The sequence below is a fragment of the Schistocerca gregaria genome, chromosome 6, assembly GCF_023897955.1.
Source record: "Schistocerca gregaria isolate iqSchGreg1 chromosome 6, iqSchGreg1.2, whole genome shotgun sequence".
Classification (NCBI taxonomy): Eukaryota; Metazoa; Arthropoda; class Insecta; order Orthoptera; family Acrididae; genus Schistocerca; species Schistocerca gregaria.
The window spans coordinates 35,274,519-35,292,849 of NC_064925.1; the positions used below are offsets into that span (position 1 = coordinate 35,274,519).

An 18,331-nucleotide genomic window follows, 5' to 3' on the forward strand; every position below is an offset into this window, starting at 1 on the left:
AGTGGGAATTAGTGAAGTTCGGTGGCAGGAGGAACAAGACTTCTGGTCAGGTGACTACAGGGTTATAAACACAAAATCAAATAGGGGTAATGCAGGAGTAGGTTTAATAATCAATAGGAAAATAGGAATGCGGGTAAGCTACTACAAACAGCATAGTGAACGCATTATTGTGGCCAAGATAGATACGAAGCCCACACCTACTACAGTAGTACAAGTTTATATGCCAACTAGCTCTGCAGATGATGAAGAAATTGAAGAAATGTACGATGAAATAAAAGAAATTATTCAGATAGTGAAGGGAGACGAAAATTTAATAGTAATGGGTGACTGGAATTCGAGTGTAGGAAAAGGGAGAGAAGGAAACATAGTAGGTGAATATGGATTGGGGCTAAGAAATGAAAGACGAAGACGCCTAGTAGAATTTTGCACAGAGCACAACTTAATCATAGCTAACACTTGGTTTAAGAATCATGAAAGAAGGTTGTATACGTGGAAGAACCCTGGAGATACTAAAAGGTATCAGATAGATTATATAATGGTAAGACAGAGATTTAGGAACCAGGTTTTAAGTTGTAAGACATTTCCAGGGGCAGATGTGGACTCTGACCACAATCTATTGGTTATGACCTGTAGATTAAAACTGAAGAAACTGCAAAAATGTGGGAAATTAAGGAGTTGGGACCTGGATAAACTGAAAGAACCAGAGGTTGTACAGTGTTTCAAAGAGAGCATAAGGGAACAATTGACAGGAATAGGGGAAAGAAATACAGTAGAAGAAGAATTGGTAGCTCTGAGGGATGTAGTAGTGAAGGCAGCAGAGGATAAAGTAGGTACAAAGACGAGGGCTGCTAGAAATCCTTGGGTAACAGAAGAAATATTGAATTTAATTGATGAAAGGAGAAAATATAAAAATGCAGTAAATGAAGCAGGCAAAAAGGAATACAAACGTCTCAAAAATGAGATCGACAGGAAGTGCAAAATGGCTAAACAGGGATGGCTAGAGGACAAATGTAAGGATGTAGAAGCTTATCTCACTAGGGGTAAGATAGATACTGCCTACAGGAAAATTAAAGAGACCTTTGGAGAGAAGAGAACCACGTGTATGAATATCAAGAGCTCAGATGGCAGCCCAGTTCTAAGCAAAGAAGGGAAGGCAGAAAGGTGGAAGGAGTATATAGAAAGTTTATACAAGGGCGATGTACTTGAGGACAATATTATGGAAATAGAAGAAGATGTAAATGAAGACGAAATGGGAGATACGATACTGCGTGAAGAGTTTGACAGAGCACTGAAAGACCTGAGTCGAAACAAGGCCCCCGGAGTAGACAACATTCCATTAGAACTACTGACGGCCTTGGGAGAGCCAGTCATGACAAAACTCTACCAGCTGGTGAGCAAGATGTATGAGACAGGCGAAATACCCTCAGACTTCAAGAAGAATATAATAATTCCAATCCCAAAGAAAGCAGGTGTTGACAGATGTGAAAATTACCGAACTATCAGTTTAATAAGACACGGCTGCAAAATACTAACGCGAATTCTTTACAGACGAATGGAAAAACTGGTAGATGCAGACCTCGGGGAGGATCAGTTTGGATTCCGTCGAAATGTTGGAACACGTGAGGCAATACTGACCTTACGACTTATCTTAGAAGAAAGATTAAGGAAAGGCAAACCTACGTTTCTAGCATTTGTAGACTTAGAGAAAGCTTTTGACAATGTTGACTGGAATACTCTCTTTCAAATTCTAAAGGTGGCAGGGGTAAAATACAGGGAGCGAAAGGCTATTTATAATTTCTACAGAAACCAGATGGCAGTAATAAGAGTCGAGGGGCATGAAAGGGAAGCAGTGGTTGGGAAAGGAGTGAGACAGGGTTGTAGCCTCTCCCCGATGTTATTCAATCTGTATATTGAGCAAGCAGTAAAGGAAACAAAAGAAAAATTTGGGGTAGGTATTAAAATTCATGGAGACGAAGTAAAAACTTTGAGGTTCGCCGATGACATTGTAATTCTGTCAGAGACAGCAAAGGACTTGGAAGAGCAGTTGAACGGAATGGACAGTGTCTTGAAAGGAGGATATAAGATGAACATTAACAAAAGCAAAACGAGGATAATGGAATGTAGTCAAATTAAATCGGGTGATGCTGAGGGAATTAGATTAGGAAATGAGACACTTAAAGTAGTAAAGGAGTTTTGCTATTTAGGAAGTAAAATAACTGATGATGGTCGAAGTAGAGAGGATATAAAATGTAGACTGGCAATGGCAAGGAAAGCGTTTCTGAAGAAGAGAAATTTGTTAACATCGAATATAGATTTATGTATCAGGAAGTCGTTTCTGAAAGTATTTGTTTGGAGTGTAGCCATGTATGGAAGTGAAACATGGACGATAACTAGTTTGGACAAGAAGAGAATAGAAGCTTTCGAAATGTGGTGCTACAGAAGAATACTGAAGATAAGGTGGATAGATCACGTAACTAATGAGGAGGTATTGAATAGGATTGGGGAGAAGAGAAGTTTGTGGCACAACTTGACTAGAAGAAGGGATCGGTTGGTAGGACATGTTTTGAGGCATCAAGGGATCACAAATTTAGCATTGGAGGGCAGTGTGGAGGGTAAAAATCGTAGAGGGAGACCGAGAGATGAGTACACTAAGCAGATTCAGAAGGATGTAGGTTGCAGTAGGTACTGGGAGATGAAGAAGCTAGCACAGGATAGAGTAGCATGGAGAGCTGCATCAAACCAGTCTCAGGACTGAAGACAACAACAACATAGTATATCACATAGTATTTTGATTTTTCACATTAACTAAGTCGAAATTACATTGTTTGCACCTATTATACAAAAATTCATCCGATCACGTCAAAGGCAAGCTTATGTCCGACACTCTGCGGAAATAACAACATTCCAATGGGTTTACAATTTTTTTAACAAAATAATTCCTACTAGTTTTTGTTACATTATTAATTTCGATTATTGTTTCATAAATGAATCCAGAAACAAACATAGCAAACAATATAGGATTGCGAGATTAATAATAGAAATTTTAAGTGTGCAAATAATTCGTAATTTCAACAGTACATTGAGAACTGTCACTTATCGACTATAGCATCGAAGGTAAAATACTTTAGAAAGTAATGACTTTTCATTAATTTTAGCTTCAAATATATGAAAAATTTCAGAAAAGAAAATGAAGTTACACTGAGCTATCCAAAATTCGTAAAATAATGCTGGTATCGACAACTACTGTTCAGGAAAAGTGATGGGATCATTGTTGAATGTTTAACCAATATACACTCCATACTCTGGATAACTTTTTGATTTTGTTTTAGTTGCAGAAAGTATTAAATTGGTTTTAACTATTGAATCTTCTTCCTCAATTTCATGTTCAGGTAGAAAATCAGTTTGTTCTTTATACTTGTTGTTGTTGTGGTCTTCAGTCCTGAGACTGGTTTGATGCTGCTCTCCATGCTACTCTATCCTGTGCAAGCTGCTTCATCTCCCAGTACCTACTGCAGCCTACATCCTTCTGCATCTGCTTGGTGTATTCGTCTCTTGGTCTCCCTCTACGATTTTTACCCTCCACACTGCCCTCCAATACTAAACTGGTGATCCCTTGATGCCTCAGAACATGTCCTAGCAACCGATCCCTTCTTCTAGTCAAGTTGTGCCACAAATTTCTCTTCTCGCCAATCCCCTTCAACATCTCCTCATTAGTTATGTGATCTACCCACCACATCTTCAGCATTCTTCTGTAGCACCACATTTCGAAAGCTTCTATTCTATTTTTGTCTAAACTATTTATCGACCATGTTTCACTCCCATACATGGCTACACTCCATACAAATACTTTCAGAAACGACATTCTGACACTTAAATCTATACTCGATGTTAACAAATTTCTCTTCTTCAGAAACACTTTACTTGCCATTGCCAGTCTACATTTTATATCCTCTCTACTTCGACCATCATCAGTTAGTTTGCTCCCCAAATAGCAAAACTCCTTTACTACTTTAAGTGTCTCATTTCCTAATCTAATACCCTCAGAATCACCCGACTTAATTCGACTACATTTCATTATCTTCGTTTTGCTTTTGTTGATGTTCATCTTATACCCTCCTTTCAAGACACTATCCATTCCATTCAACTGCTCTTCCAAGTAATTTGCTGTCTCTGTCAGAATTACAACGTCATCGGCGAACCTTAAAGTTTTTATTTCTTCTCCATGGATTTTACTATCTACTCCGAAATTTTATTTTGTTTCCGTTTATTGCTTGCTCAATATACAGATTGAATATTATTGTCGAGAGGCTAGAACCCTGTCTCACTCCCTTCACAACCACTGCTTCCCTTTCACGTCCCTTGACTCTTATAATTGCCGTCTGGTTTCTGTACAAATTGTAAATAAGCTTTCGATCCCTATACTTTACCCTGCCACCTTCAGAATTTGAAAGAGAGTATTCCAGTCAACATTGTCAAAAGCTTTCTCTAAGTCTACAAATGCTAGAAATGTAGGTTTGCCTTTCCTTAATCTAGTTTCTAAGCTAAGCCATAGGGACAGTATTGCCTCACGTGTTTCAACATTTCTACAGAATCCAAACTGATCTTCCCCAAGGTCGGCTTCTACCAGTTTCCCCATTCGTCTGTAAAGAATTCGCGTTAGTATTTTGCAGCTGTGACTTATTAAACTGATAGTTCGGTAATTTTCACATCTGTCAAAACCTGCTTTCTTTGGGATTGGAATTATTATATTCTTCTTGAAGTCTGAGGGAATTTCGCCTGTCTCATACATTTTGCTCACTAGATGGTAGAGATTTGTCAGGCTGTCAGTAGTTCTAATGGAATGTTGTCTACTCCTGGGCCCTAGTTTCGACTCAGGTCTTTCAGTGCTCTGTCAAATTATTCACGCAGTCTCATATCTCCCATTTCATCTACATCCTCTTCCATTTCTATAATACTGTCCTCAAGTACATCACCCTTGTATAGAACCTCTATATACTCCTTCCACCTTTCTGCTTTCCCTTCTTTGCTTACAACTGGGTTTCCATCTGAGCTCTTGATGTTCATACAAGTTGTTCTCTTATCTCGAAAGGTCTCTTTACCCCTGGTCAGACAAGCCTCTACATCCTTACATTTGTCCTCTAGCCATCCCTGCTTAGCCATTTTGCACTTCCTGTCGATCTTATTTTTCAGACGTTTGTATTCCTTTTTGCCTGATTCATTTACTACATTTTTATATTTTCTCCTTGCATCAATTATATTCAATATTTTTTCTGTTATCCAAGGATTTCTGCTTGCCCTCGTCTTTTTACCTAATTGATCCTCTGCTGCCTTCACTACTACATCCCTCAAAGCTACCCATTCTTCCTCTACTGTATTTCTTTCCCCCATTCCAGTCAATTGTTCCCTTATCCTCTACCTGAAACTCTTTTCAACCTCTGGTTTAGTCAGTTTAAACAGATCACATCTCCCTAAATTCCCACTTTTTTTCTGTTTCTTCAGTTTCAATCTACAGTTCATAACCAATAGATTGTTGTCAGAGTCCACATCTGCCCCTGGAAATGTCTTACAATTTAAAACCTGGTTCCTAAATCTCTGTCTTACCATTATATAATTGATCTGAAACCTGTAAGTATCTCCAGGTTTCTTCCATGTATACAACCTTCTTTTATGATTCTTGAACCAAGTGTTAACTATGATTAAGTTATGCCCATTCCATATCGTTTCTTTCTCTTCCTTTTCCTACTGTCGAATTCCAGTCACCCATGACTTTTAAAATTTCGTCTCACTTTACTATCTGAATAATTTATTTAATCTCATCATACATTTCTTCAATTTCTTCGTCATCTGCAGAGCTAGTTGGTATTCAAACTTGTACTACTGTAGTAGGCGTGGGCTCCGTGTCTATCTTGGCCACAATAAGGCGCTCACTGTGCTGTTTGAAGTAGCTTACCCGCACACCTATTTTTTTATTCATTATTAAACCTACTCCTGCATTACCCCTATTTGATTTTTTATTTATAACCCTGTATTCACCTGACCAGAAGTCTTGTTCCTCCTGCCACCGAACTTCGCTAATTCTTACTATATCTAACTTTAACCCATCCATTTCCCCTTTTAAATTTTCTGACCTACCTGCCCGATTAAGGGATCTGACATTCCACGCTCTGATCTGTAGAACGCCAGTTTTCTTTCTCGTAATAACGACGTCCCCTTGAGTAGTCCCCTCCCGTAGATCCCAATGGGGGACTATTTTACCTCTGGAATATTTTACCCAAGAGGACGCCATCAACATTTAACCATACAGCAAAGCTGCATGGCCTCGGGAAAAATTACAGCAGTAGTTTCCCCTTGCTTTCAGCCGTTCGCAGTACCAGAACAGCAAGGCCATTTTGGTTAGTGTTACAAGTCCAGATCAGTCAATCATCCAGACTGTTGTCCCTGCAACTACTGAAAAGTCTGCTGCCCCTCTTCAGGAACCACACGTTTGTGTGGCCTCTCAACAGATACCCCTCCATTGTGGTTGCACCTAAGGTACAGCTAACTGTATCACTGAGGCATGCAAGCCTCCCCACTAAGAGAGACGTCTGTGGTTCATGTGGGGGGGGGGGCTGATATAGCAAGGGAATCATAATTGATTGTACCAGCTATGACATCACCTCATCCAGCCACAGTTTATTAGGTGCTCCATAGAGACAGACCTAGGAGCACAAAGAAGAATAAATGAGAGAAAAATGGGCAGTATTCTGAGTAGGATGAAAACCAATCAAGGGAAGTAATAAGCTTTTCACGGCAGTGCATGGATAGGATTTTGCAGTTAGAGCTGCCTGCAGGTGTAGAGCCATCCCTCAGTCAGCAGTCGTGTCAAGAGCTTCTACTGTTGCACTATCTTGTGATACAAACAATGTCCCTCCAATCGGTCAGCTTATGCAATGAATAATAGTAATCTATATTGAGAATGTAACATTGGTCCTTCGTGTATAAGAGTACACTAGGAAGGACATGCACAAAACGTTGGCATGGTACATCGAATAGCAATCGGAAAGCTTGTGTTCAAAACAAATTGACAGTGCTTGCAATATACACTCCTGGAAATTGAAATAAGAACACTGTGGATTCATTGTCCCAGGAAGGGGAAACTTTATTGACACATTCCTGGGGTCAGATACTTAACATGATCACACTGACAGAACCACAGGCACATAGACACAGGCAACAGAGCATGCACAATGTCGGCACTAGTACAGTGTATATCCACCTTTCGCAGCAATGCAGGCTGCTATTCTCCCATGGAGACGATCGTAGAGATGCTGGATGTAGTCCTGTGGAACGGCTTGCCATGCCATTTCCACCTGGCGCCTCAGTTGGACCAGCGTTCGTGCTGGACGTGCAGACCAAGTGAGACGACGCTTCATCCAGTCCCAAACATGCTCAATGGGGGACAGATCCGGAGATCTTGATGGCCAGGGTAGTTGACTTACACCTTCTAGAGCACGTTGGGTGGCACAGGATACATGCGGACGTGCATTGTCCTGTTGGAACAGCAAGTTCCCTTGCCGGTCTCGGAATGGTAGAACGATGGGTTCGATGACGGTTTGGATGTACCGTGCATATTCAGTGTCCCCTCGACGATCACCACAGGTGTACAGCCAGTGTAGGAGATCGCTCCCCACACCATGATGCCGGGTGTTGGCCCTGTGTGCCTCGGTCGTATGCAGTCCTGATTGTGGCGCTCACCTGCACGGCGCCAAACACGCATACGACCATCATTGGCACCAAGGCAGAAGCGACTCTCATCGCTGAAGACGACACGTCTCCATTCGTCCCTCCATTCACGCCTGTCGCGACACCACTGGAGGCGGGCTGCACGATGTTGGGGCGTGAGCGGAAGACGGCCTAACGGTGTGCGGGACCGTAGCCCAGCTTCATGGAGACGGTTGCGAATGGTCCTCGCCGATACCGCAGGAGCAACAGTGTCCCTAATTTGCTGGGAAGTGGCGGTGCGGTCCCCTACGGCACTGCGTAGGATCCTATGGTCTTGGCGTGCATCCGTGCGTCGCTGCGGTCCGGTCCCAGGTCGACGGGTACGTGCACCTTCCGCCGACCACTGGCGACAACATCGATGTACTGTGGAGACCTCACGCCCCACGAGTTGAGCAATTCGGCGGTACGTCCACCCGGCCTCCTGCATGCCCACTATACGCCCTCGCTCAAAGTCCATCAACTGCACATACGGTTTACGTTCACGCTGTCGCGGCATGCTACCAGTGTTGAAGACTGCGATGGAGCTCCGTATGCCACAGCAAACTGGCTGACACTGACGGCGGCGGTGCACAAATGCTGTGCAGCTAGCGCCATTCGACGGCCAACACCGCGGTTCCTGGTGTGTCCGCTGTGCCGTGCGTGTGATCATTGCTTGTACAGCCCTCTCCCAGTGTCCGGAGCAAGTATGGTGTGTCTGACACACCGGTGTCAATGTGTTCTTTTTTCCATTTCCAGGAGTGTATTACAAATATATAATCAATAGGACGAAACATGTTTCAAACTGAACTTATGTAAGTCCTCCAGAGTTGCTAACTGTCCCCAGTAACTAACTAGAGCAGGGATCAAATACATCTGGATGTTTCCAGGCATTATCTCTTTTTGGGTTCTGAACTTTGGTTCCAGGAGAAATTCTTAAATTGGTTAAAATGTCTGGAGTTTTGATTTGTCTTCGTTCAGAGATAAATTATACAGCAAATTTTCTGAGGAGCATCTGACATTGCCAAAACTGAAAGATGTAATAAGTGAGTGTTAAACTTTGTGCACAAGGTATGGCCACTGCCTGGATTGTTGTGTTATTAATTGTCAGTAAACATTGTGCTGTAGCTGAACACTGCCAACCTTAGCGATGTAACAGTGTTACAACAAGCTTAATTTAATGTCATGTTCATTATCACAGGTAAGTATCACATTTGTATACAAAGGTTTTTAAACGGCTCTTTCTTGATACCTTGTGCAATGTGTGGCACAGTAGGTGATCGCTAAGATGTGGGACGAAGGCTTGTGTTGTCAGCGCTGAACAAAACAGTGGAAATTTTTTCTCTTGCACCACTCCTCCCCTTCTGACAATCTATTTTCTATTTTCCTTACTTTCCAACTCATTGTTCGGTTGCCGTTTGAAGAGTTATATGGTATTTATGCCTAAAAGGAAGTGCATGCTTACTATGAAAGAGCAAGAAAAATATCATTTTTTAGAATTGGCAGGGGTGAATTCGAAAGTGAATTTACAAACACACTTGAAGGCTTAAAAGCACAAAAGACCTATCCCAGGAGAAGCACCCTCTTCAAGAGTAAGTCAGCTTTCGTGAAGACAAGCAGTAAAGAAGAAGATGAAGTGTGTGCCACTGTTGGCAGCTGTGGCCGAGCGATTCCAAACGCTTCAGTCTGGAACTGCGCTGCTGCTACGGTCGCAGGTTTGAATCCTGCCTCAGGCATTGATGTGTGTGATGTCCTTAGGTTTAAGTAATTGTAAGTCTAGGGGACTGATTACCTCAGATGTTAAGTCCCATAGTGCTTAGAGCCATTTGAACCATTTGATTTTTGTGTGCCACTGGAGGCACTTTCGTGTTTTGTGTTGTGAAGTATCATAACAGCTATAAGGTGATAGAATTCAAAACCAGTTTGATCTCATTTCCTGATTCCAATGGGGTAAAAAAGCTTTCGAGTTCAGGAACGAAAATAGAAGAAATATTTACCTCAGTGCTTGGTCCTCACTTTGTTAAAAGTGCTATGAAGAGTTTCGAAGATAATGACACAACTTACTGTGGCATTTCTACTGATAGCTGTAACCATGAATGAGTAAAAATATTTCCCATCATTATTCAGTAGATTGATTGGAAAATTGGTGATTTGCAATCCAAATTAATTTAATTAGGTCAACAGCCTGATGAGAATGCATGCATTATGTATTCATTTTTTTAAAGAATTTTCGCTCAGAATAAGGGACTCCTTGAAAATGTGCAGTATTTGCAAGAGGTAATACGTTTGTAAGCTGGGTTAGGATTCAGAAAGGAAAAATGTTTTTTTTCAGAAATTATAGTTTAGAGAGAGAACTTTTAACTGGGATCATATGTTTAGATAACTTTCTAAATAGTTGCGTTTCTCAATCTGAGGAGAAGCTGGATATTTATAACGAAAATATAATTTTCAAACAGTCTCAGTATTCACAGAACTATACAGTCCAGACTCCTGAACTTCAAGAATTTTCAGAATTTGTCGATATTGGACAGAAAAAAATGCTATCCCCTAGCAAAACACTGTAGTTATCGTTACTTCAGGGGGTAGACGGACTCACCCATATGTTCTCTACTCTGAAACCAAGCTTGCTCTCACAGAGTAACCCACTACAATGTTAAGAGTTCTTTGAAAAATGAATTTTGCGAGATATATCTATACCATTTACAAATACTTTCAGCTTATTGCATTCATGCAAAGCAGAGCTTGGGAATGAAACTAATTTACTTGTTGAAGACCTTAGAATCCTTCTGTCCATTTACAACATACGCATTGTTCGTGAGACCAATAAATTTATGTGCCTAAGAGTGGAAGCTCTATTGGAAGAGAAATGTAAAAACGGACTGGACATTGAATGTGTCAAATTTACAGCAGCAGTAGCTGGAGTCAATGAAAAATGTACAGGATATATTCAGAGGTGGTTGGATATAAGTGGAAGGATGTGGAATCAACAAATAAATATCTCTTGTATTGCAATGTATCTGGACATAATATGAAATGTTTTAATGAATTTTACTGCTTGAAGAGGATGTAGATGCACCCATTAAAGATCTTTTGGACAGAGGTGAACGTGCAGATGATGTGAAATGTTTTAATGAATTTAACTGCCTGAAAAGTTTGTGAATGAAGAGTGTGAACACAACTATGATTTCATTAATCTTCACTTTCACAAAAAGTAGACCAGATGTTTTGCGGAATCCAGACATTCTTCTTGCCATTCGAAAATTCTAAAAATTGTTGAATTCTTCTTTGCTTTTCCATTCCACAAAACAAATGTAGAAGACTTTTCTCCCTAATGCAGAATCAGCGGCAAAAAAAAAGGAACAATTTGTCTTTCAATCCCTTCTAGGACTGTTGAAAGCACAATATACTCATAAAAACATTAGTTACAAAGCTATCTAATGAATGGTAAACGGCTATTAATTAAGGTAAGCTCTACAGAAAAATATTCTTGGGCTACTGTAAAGCAGGAGCAATGGTGGGAAAGCAATAATAATAATTGTTTTTAAATATCTGAATGTAGAAATAAAGCTCATCTGTAGTTTGTTTATCTTTTCTTGACCAATGACCTCATTGTTCTGATACACACTTGGCAGCAGAAATTGGAACATTCCATGTTGCATACTGCTAACCTTTGAGACCTAGTAATAAATGTGTTTCACAGTCTTAATTGGATTTCATATTCATTACTGCAAATAGACACTGTAGTTGATCATGAATGTAACTTTGGTAAGCTTTTATAAAACCTTACTACTTTCACATGTAATTTACACCACAGGAAATGGTTGGTACAACTGAGCATGATAGCAGAAGCATTACCTCCTACTTCTACTCACACTGCATAGTCTAGTGCTTCTTCCTTCACTCCCTGACCCCTCAAAGTTCACAGATCAACAATAGGTGAACAGTCAGTGGTTCTCAAAGTAAATATTGCTAGTGTAGTAGTGCAGTTTTGAAACTGTGTTTTCATGTCGAATATCAATTTTTTTCATTTTTAGCTCACTATATTCATCAAATGCTTGTACAGAAACGATTACCACATATTAGTAAGTGAAAACTATTTATGGCGGTAAATTGCACTCATTTTACCACTTCCCTGTGATTAGTGAATAATTGGTGGTCTTTGTTCAGCTACTGAATAACATTAACATCTTTTTTAGTTCAGAAATATAGAAAGAGTCCTTTTTTCATTCCAAAATATAGTAGGCCTAATCTAGAGACATACTTAATAAGTGATGTAATTACTTGACAAGAAGAAGGGATCGGTTGGTAGGATGTGTTCTGAGGTATCAAGGGATCACAAATTTAGCATTGGAGAGCAGCGTGGTGGGTAAAAATAGTAAAGTGAGACAAAGAGATGAATACACTAAGCAGATTCAGAAGGATGTAGGTTGCAGTAGGTACTGGGAGATGAAGAAGCTTGCACAGGATAGGGTAACGTGTAGAGCTGCACCAAACCAGTCTCAGGACCGAAGACCACAACAACAATTACGAACCAATGTGTAAATCAAAAACTAGACACCAGCCTAAGTGAAAAAACTGTATCAGACGTGATTATTTCGCCATATAACTTCCTGCACATAAGATGCACGTCGAAAAAGGTGATTAAAGATGAAATTAACATCACTATAAAAATTTAGTATATGTGTGGTTCAGTGTGACTAGCAGATACTGCCAGATTTTGTTGCAATTTATGAGATTGTTGCCAGTAGATGCATATGTCCCTTCTGTGGAATTATCTTTTAACTGTCTTATTTTTTAGTTTTAATCACTTAAGCAGCCAATGCTGCTCTGCCATATGATGTGACAACTGACGTGAAAATCACGCTCGTCTGCGGTGTGTCTATTGAAACCAAGCACATGACGTGGTAAACAGTGTGTGCCCAGAGTACACACACCAGTCGCTACTAGGCAAGGTGTCACTTTCAAGTTAGCTTAGATAGCTACCTCCTGTGGACGGTGTGTTGACGCAGTGTGCTCTCCACCTCCACTACGTCATGAACGTGTCTTTCCAGCTCTGACAATCCTAACGCACAGAATTACCGTCACACAGCAATGATACCAGATCGCCCACCTAGTGCCTACACCCCAAGGGACTGCTGCAACCAGCACCCTGCCGCTAAGAGCAATTCGTAGCAACGCACATTGGCAGCAACACCACTCTTCTATTCCACAGAACAACTACTGCAATGGAGATTCAGATCCCGAGTTGGAAACAGGAAGACTGCCTTGTCTGAGGTTAGTTACGCACATTGCAAGACAAACTTTTCAATCTGATTGAGCAGGTCATTCGTGAAATTCAAAGAGCATGACAAGGGTTACTCAATTCCATTGCATACTCCAGATGCTATTGGAAACTTTGGCACATCAAAATGACGATTACAATTCTTCTGTGGAATGGCAGATCAGACACTTCAAACAGAGAATATCTGCAAAGAGAGTAACTTTGCTAAGTCCACACATTGTAGAACAATCAGAAGTGTGATTTAAACCAAATCCTTTGTTCTCATTACCAGGCAACCACATTTTTCCACAGGGCAGATATGATGGAAAATGTGGTTTAATATGGTTTGTTAGGTCACTGCTTTCACCCTCTGCTAGTCCTGTAGAACCATACCGTACATTAAAGAAGTTTCCAGACAGTAGCGATGTGAGTTCAACTACTTTGGACCCTTTCATTTGGGCATTATACAGCCCTCCAAGGTTAAAAATAGAAATTGATAAGTGGCAAGCTTTGGTTACTCAATTCAATCCCCATTCTTGTTCTGAGGAGAATTCAACACTCACCATACGACCTGGCAATGCAAGCTGGATGACATATATGTCTGAGATGCTTTGGACGTTGCAGAAGAATTCAGTTTATTTATATACTGTACAAATGGTTGCCCAACTCTCACCCCGACGCCTGTAAGTCACTTGTCTATGATAGACATCACCTTACGTTCTCCCAACAGCTCACAAGAATTTAAATAGGTAGTTTGTCCTTATTCGCAAGATTATGGCGTTTCTTTTGTTTTATTTCTAGCAGATCTTGAAATTTGGTTAACGGAAATAAGTCTGTCAGTGTTGGCGACACTGCACGTGAATTGCGAGGTTCTCGCACACGTGTTTTGGCGTGAAATGTAAACAAACTTGTGAAGTTGTGATAGATTGTTTTCCACTCATTGTATTGCGTTTACGTATGAGCACATACTGTGAATATCGGTTGTAGAAGCTGGCTGTGTGATGGTTACGCAGAAAAAGTAGTTTCTCATATTGAGTTATTGGACATTGTTACATACGCCTGCTTTTATTTGGTGTACACATCCGTTATTGTGAATGTAAGTACGTGTTGTAATTTCGTGTGAGCTATATTCAGTAAAGACTGGAGGCAGAAAGTTGCACTAATGTTAAGGCTGTAAGTGTTTTTCTATGCGTTGATGACTGGGTGTCAGTCTACATAGGAAAGAAAGTTTGTTCATAGAGTGTATTTTTATGTCATTTAACGTTACTTGCAATTATCTGGCGATCAGAAAAATTCAATTTGAAAGCGTCAGTTTACTTTTACCATTTAACTGAATGAATGGGATGCCCCATATGATGGTGAATGTGATCGACCAAGAAGTGAAATATTATTGTGCTGAATCATGAATCAGCAACTGCTTTATTTTTCTTGACTGCACCATAATTCACGTGTACCGTTTTCTTAGAAATTGTCTTACGCTCAAGTGGCGCTGTTTTATCTGTTACACAGCTACTTGTAGTATCAGTGGATTATTAGTGAAAATTACTGTTTTACCTACTATCCAAGTCGAAGAACAAACTTTTGCACTGTTCGTGCTACTGGGGTTAAACTATTACTTGATTGTCTTTTTGTCAGATGTAACAACATGAAATATGATATCTTTATGATTTACAATTCAAGAACTTTTAGACATTTAATTAAAGAAACGTATCCACACGTTACGAAAACACAGTATTTTAGTGACTGGTGAGCTGTCATTCTTTGGAAAAAGTCATGTAAAAACCCAGTGTTGTAGTACCAGAGGGACACTTAAAAGCGTATCTCGATAGGGACATTAACGAATACATTTAGAAAGTCAATATTATCTGCTTCACTATACTTGCTTCAGCATTGTAATGTTAAAAGCACAAAGTTATTTGTATGTTATTTTGGAGAGGTGCATAGCAACTATGTTCAAAACTTGTGAAATGTTTTACAGAATTACAAACACTTAAAAATTCCAGAAGCTTCCATGACTTTAAGCCATTGGATAGATCCTACGTAATCAGGGAGCAAGTAAGATCAGTAATGATGTGGACACCTATCTGGAATGAACAGTTAAGGATTAAATTGAAATTCCTTGTGACATCATTGTGGTACAGTTCAGTTTGCGTATTCTACAGGATCTTCACTGTCATTCAATTGGTGCATACTATAGGATATTAGCCCGCTGTATGCAATCCTCTGAAATATGTTGGCCACTGCCTGCTGACTGAATACTTATGCGCATTCAACTTATATGGCAAATGTCGGTACACCTTTTGTAAACATCGCAGCACAAACATTTCATTACGATGACTGTTGACCTGGCATGTGCCATAGACAACCATGAGGCCACAAAGTTGATACTTCTAGACTTCAGCAAAGCATTTGATACAGACTTTTACATACTGCTTAGAAAAATGTGGCAACTAAAATTTTCAGATGTGCAGCGAAGTGGCTGCTTGAGAAACAGAGAACTAATGAAATGATCATTTGTCACTGATGGCCGGGAGCCCCATTTGTGGAAGTTTGGCCGATGAGCTGCAAGTCCTCCCACTTGATGCCACATTGGGTGACGTGTGTGTTGATGTGGAGGAAATGATGATGGGGATAACACCCAGACCCCAAGTGGAGAAAATCTATGACCTGGCCGGGAATCTAACCTGGGCCCACTACTATTCAATCAGACATGCTGGCCACTCAGTTTGTTATCTGTGGGAATGATGAGTTATCCACAAAGCACGTTATCTCGGTACAGCCACAGGACTCGGCCGTAGGCCCACTGTCGTTCTCCATGTACATCAATATCTCGCCAGTTCTGTCATCCTGTAAAGGTAATTTATATGCCAACAACCTCCGGCTTCACTGAAGTGCTACATCTGATATATCGATACTGCCGTCATTCAGTTGAATGACGATCAGTTTTCAGTCGTCAGAGGGACCAAAAACTAGGTATCAAATTAAAAGTAACAAGTTACAAGTAATTCTACTACCGTTTAAAAAAATTATTAGTGCTAAATTCTGTGAAAAATCACATGCACTCCTTTCTGACAGTATCCTAATCCTGTGTCAGAAAACTATGAAGACTTTGGGTGTATCCTAGATGAGCTCTTGTTCTGGGCAGGAAGTGCTGTTGCCACTTGCATGAAGTCTTCTTCTTGTCTCTGTGGCCCCAGGAGTTTTAGTGGGGGGAGGTGCGACGTCCTCACTACTGGTGGGTCTCTCTCATCCTTTGATCAACTGGTCTGCCATTCCTTCTCCAGTATATCCCTCTCTTCTCCCCAAGGAATGCATGATTGGTTCTGAAATATAGAATGGTGTTTTGTCTTTGTGTGTGTGTGTGTGTGTGTGTGTGTGTGTGTGTGTGTGTATTGCCTGTATTGATATTTCATATCGCGAAGATAGTACTGTTCTACCTCATAATTTTATAGTTTTCTTAAATGAATTTCATTTTGATGTATACATGGCTTTGGATACGCAATCGTATTTAGGTAGGCTTAAGCTGTCTGTCGTCATGATTACATGCTGTAAAACGATTTTTACGTCAATCCTTTACAAATAGTTCTGTGTTGTAGGAAAACTTTAATTACATCTCTGTCTAACATGCTGTCTGTTCTCTGTGTGCTCTGTTTAGATTTTATTTTTAATTAATTTATTCACCATTTTTGAAAGCATCGGATTCAGATCTCAGAGTAAGTGTATATGTCATTGCTGCCACATGAAAACGGTTTCCTATGTTGTAAGCACTGTGATAAGTATGAAATGTGAGAGATTTTAACCATTTGGTCATATTGTTGACATATAACTCTATTATTCATTCAGTACTTTTTAACTGTCTGCCTCCAACAGCTGGGAGGTTAGTGTGGCTGACAGTTGTGCAGGGGACTCGGGTTCAGTCCGGGTCCTTCAAGGCATTTTTTCTTTTTTTTTTTTTTGGGGGGGGGGGGGGACGGACGGACTGCATTAGGGTCCACTCAGTCTTGTGATGTCAATTGAGCAGCCACTTGATCAAATAGTAGTGGCCCGGACTGGGGTGTACTGATCACCATGCCTACATACCGCATCCACGTGACACCCTCGGTTGCCAGATTGCACTGCTTTCAGTCGGGTTCAATTAGCTCTTCTGTGGCAAGAAAGACAGTACTTGGGATTTTGTATAGTTATTCTCTTTAGGGATATGTAATTATACCTCAGATATTTCATCCACACTAAGCTTTGTGTATCCCAGCAATAAAACATGTATTGATTATAGGTTTTATCAAATCATTTCGTCTGTTCAGTGTAAAGTAATCCCTTAATTGACGAATTGGCATCATAATCAATCATAATGAAATTCCTGTGGACACCACCATTGTGAAATATGTAAGGGTAAATTGCGAATATCGGAGAAAATAATCTTTGAAATATAGGAATGATTATTATTTAAATGAAAAACCACCAAACTGAGGAAGCAGAATATAATATTAAAAGGCCTGCCGTATGAATCTTAAGGACTCTTGTCAGCTTGTGCTGGACACTGAACAATCAACTTCTCAAACAAGGAACACCTGTACAATGATTAAAATGGTAGTACATGTTAAGAGCATTTGAAACTGTTGGCTAAATGAGGTGTGGTAGAAGACATTAGAGACAGTAATGGAATTGTTTCAAAAAAAAAAAACATCAAATTTATTAGCTGTTCAAGACTCTAATGTAGTCACTGGGTTAGGGAGTTAGAACAGTAGCAATGTCATTATATTTGCTATAGGCTGCCACCTGTGACAAAGCCACTAACCATACAGTCATGTCCTGTCAGTTGCTGGCTCTACAGCCAACTAACAACATTTTCCTAGATCTCAAACATAAACAATCTGCATCAACAAACTGACACTGGCTTGTTTTAAACTGAACATCCAGGAGCCGCTATGGTACCCTGTGGTGCCAGAGGCATAAAATCCCTGCAAACACCATTGCTGTCATGGCCACTACCTCACTTCCCCCTAGTTGTGTGCCTCCTCAGATATCCTTCTGCTGGTTGAGTATTTAGGCCACTACCTGACAGCTCTGTAACCAGTTCACATTCTGGGCTTACACCAACCATGCTTAGTAGCCTACCAATTGGAGTTCACACGAGCTCGCGCTTATTTCATACTGGGCTTGCACTGGATGTGCCTGTTGTTGTTGTTTTCAGTCCTGAGACTGGTTTGATGCAGCTCTCCATGCTACTCTATCCTGTGCAAGCTTCTTCATATCCCAGTACCTACTGCAGCCTACATCCTTCTGAATCTGCGTAGTGTATTCATTTCTTGGTCTCCCTCTACAATTTTTACCCTC

The 18,331-nt window shown here is 40.4% G+C and overlaps 1 protein-coding gene across 3 annotated transcripts in view; it reads left to right on the top strand.

Moving 5' to 3' along the window:
• The first annotated feature begins 13,546 nt into the window (after positions 1-13,546).
• LOC126279124 (testis-expressed protein 10 homolog) overlaps positions 13,547-18,331 on the top strand; it is a 202,738-nt gene continuing 197,953 nt past the window's right edge. The window contains exon 1 of one of the 3 annotated variants that reach the window (XM_049979607.1): positions 13,547-13,680. The gene's annotated coding sequence lies outside the window, so the exon portion shown is untranslated. Of the gene's footprint in view, positions 13,747-13,826; positions 14,094-18,331 lie in introns of those variants that run through there. The other 2 variants (XM_049979606.1, XM_049979605.1) reach the window with 2 other exon arrangements.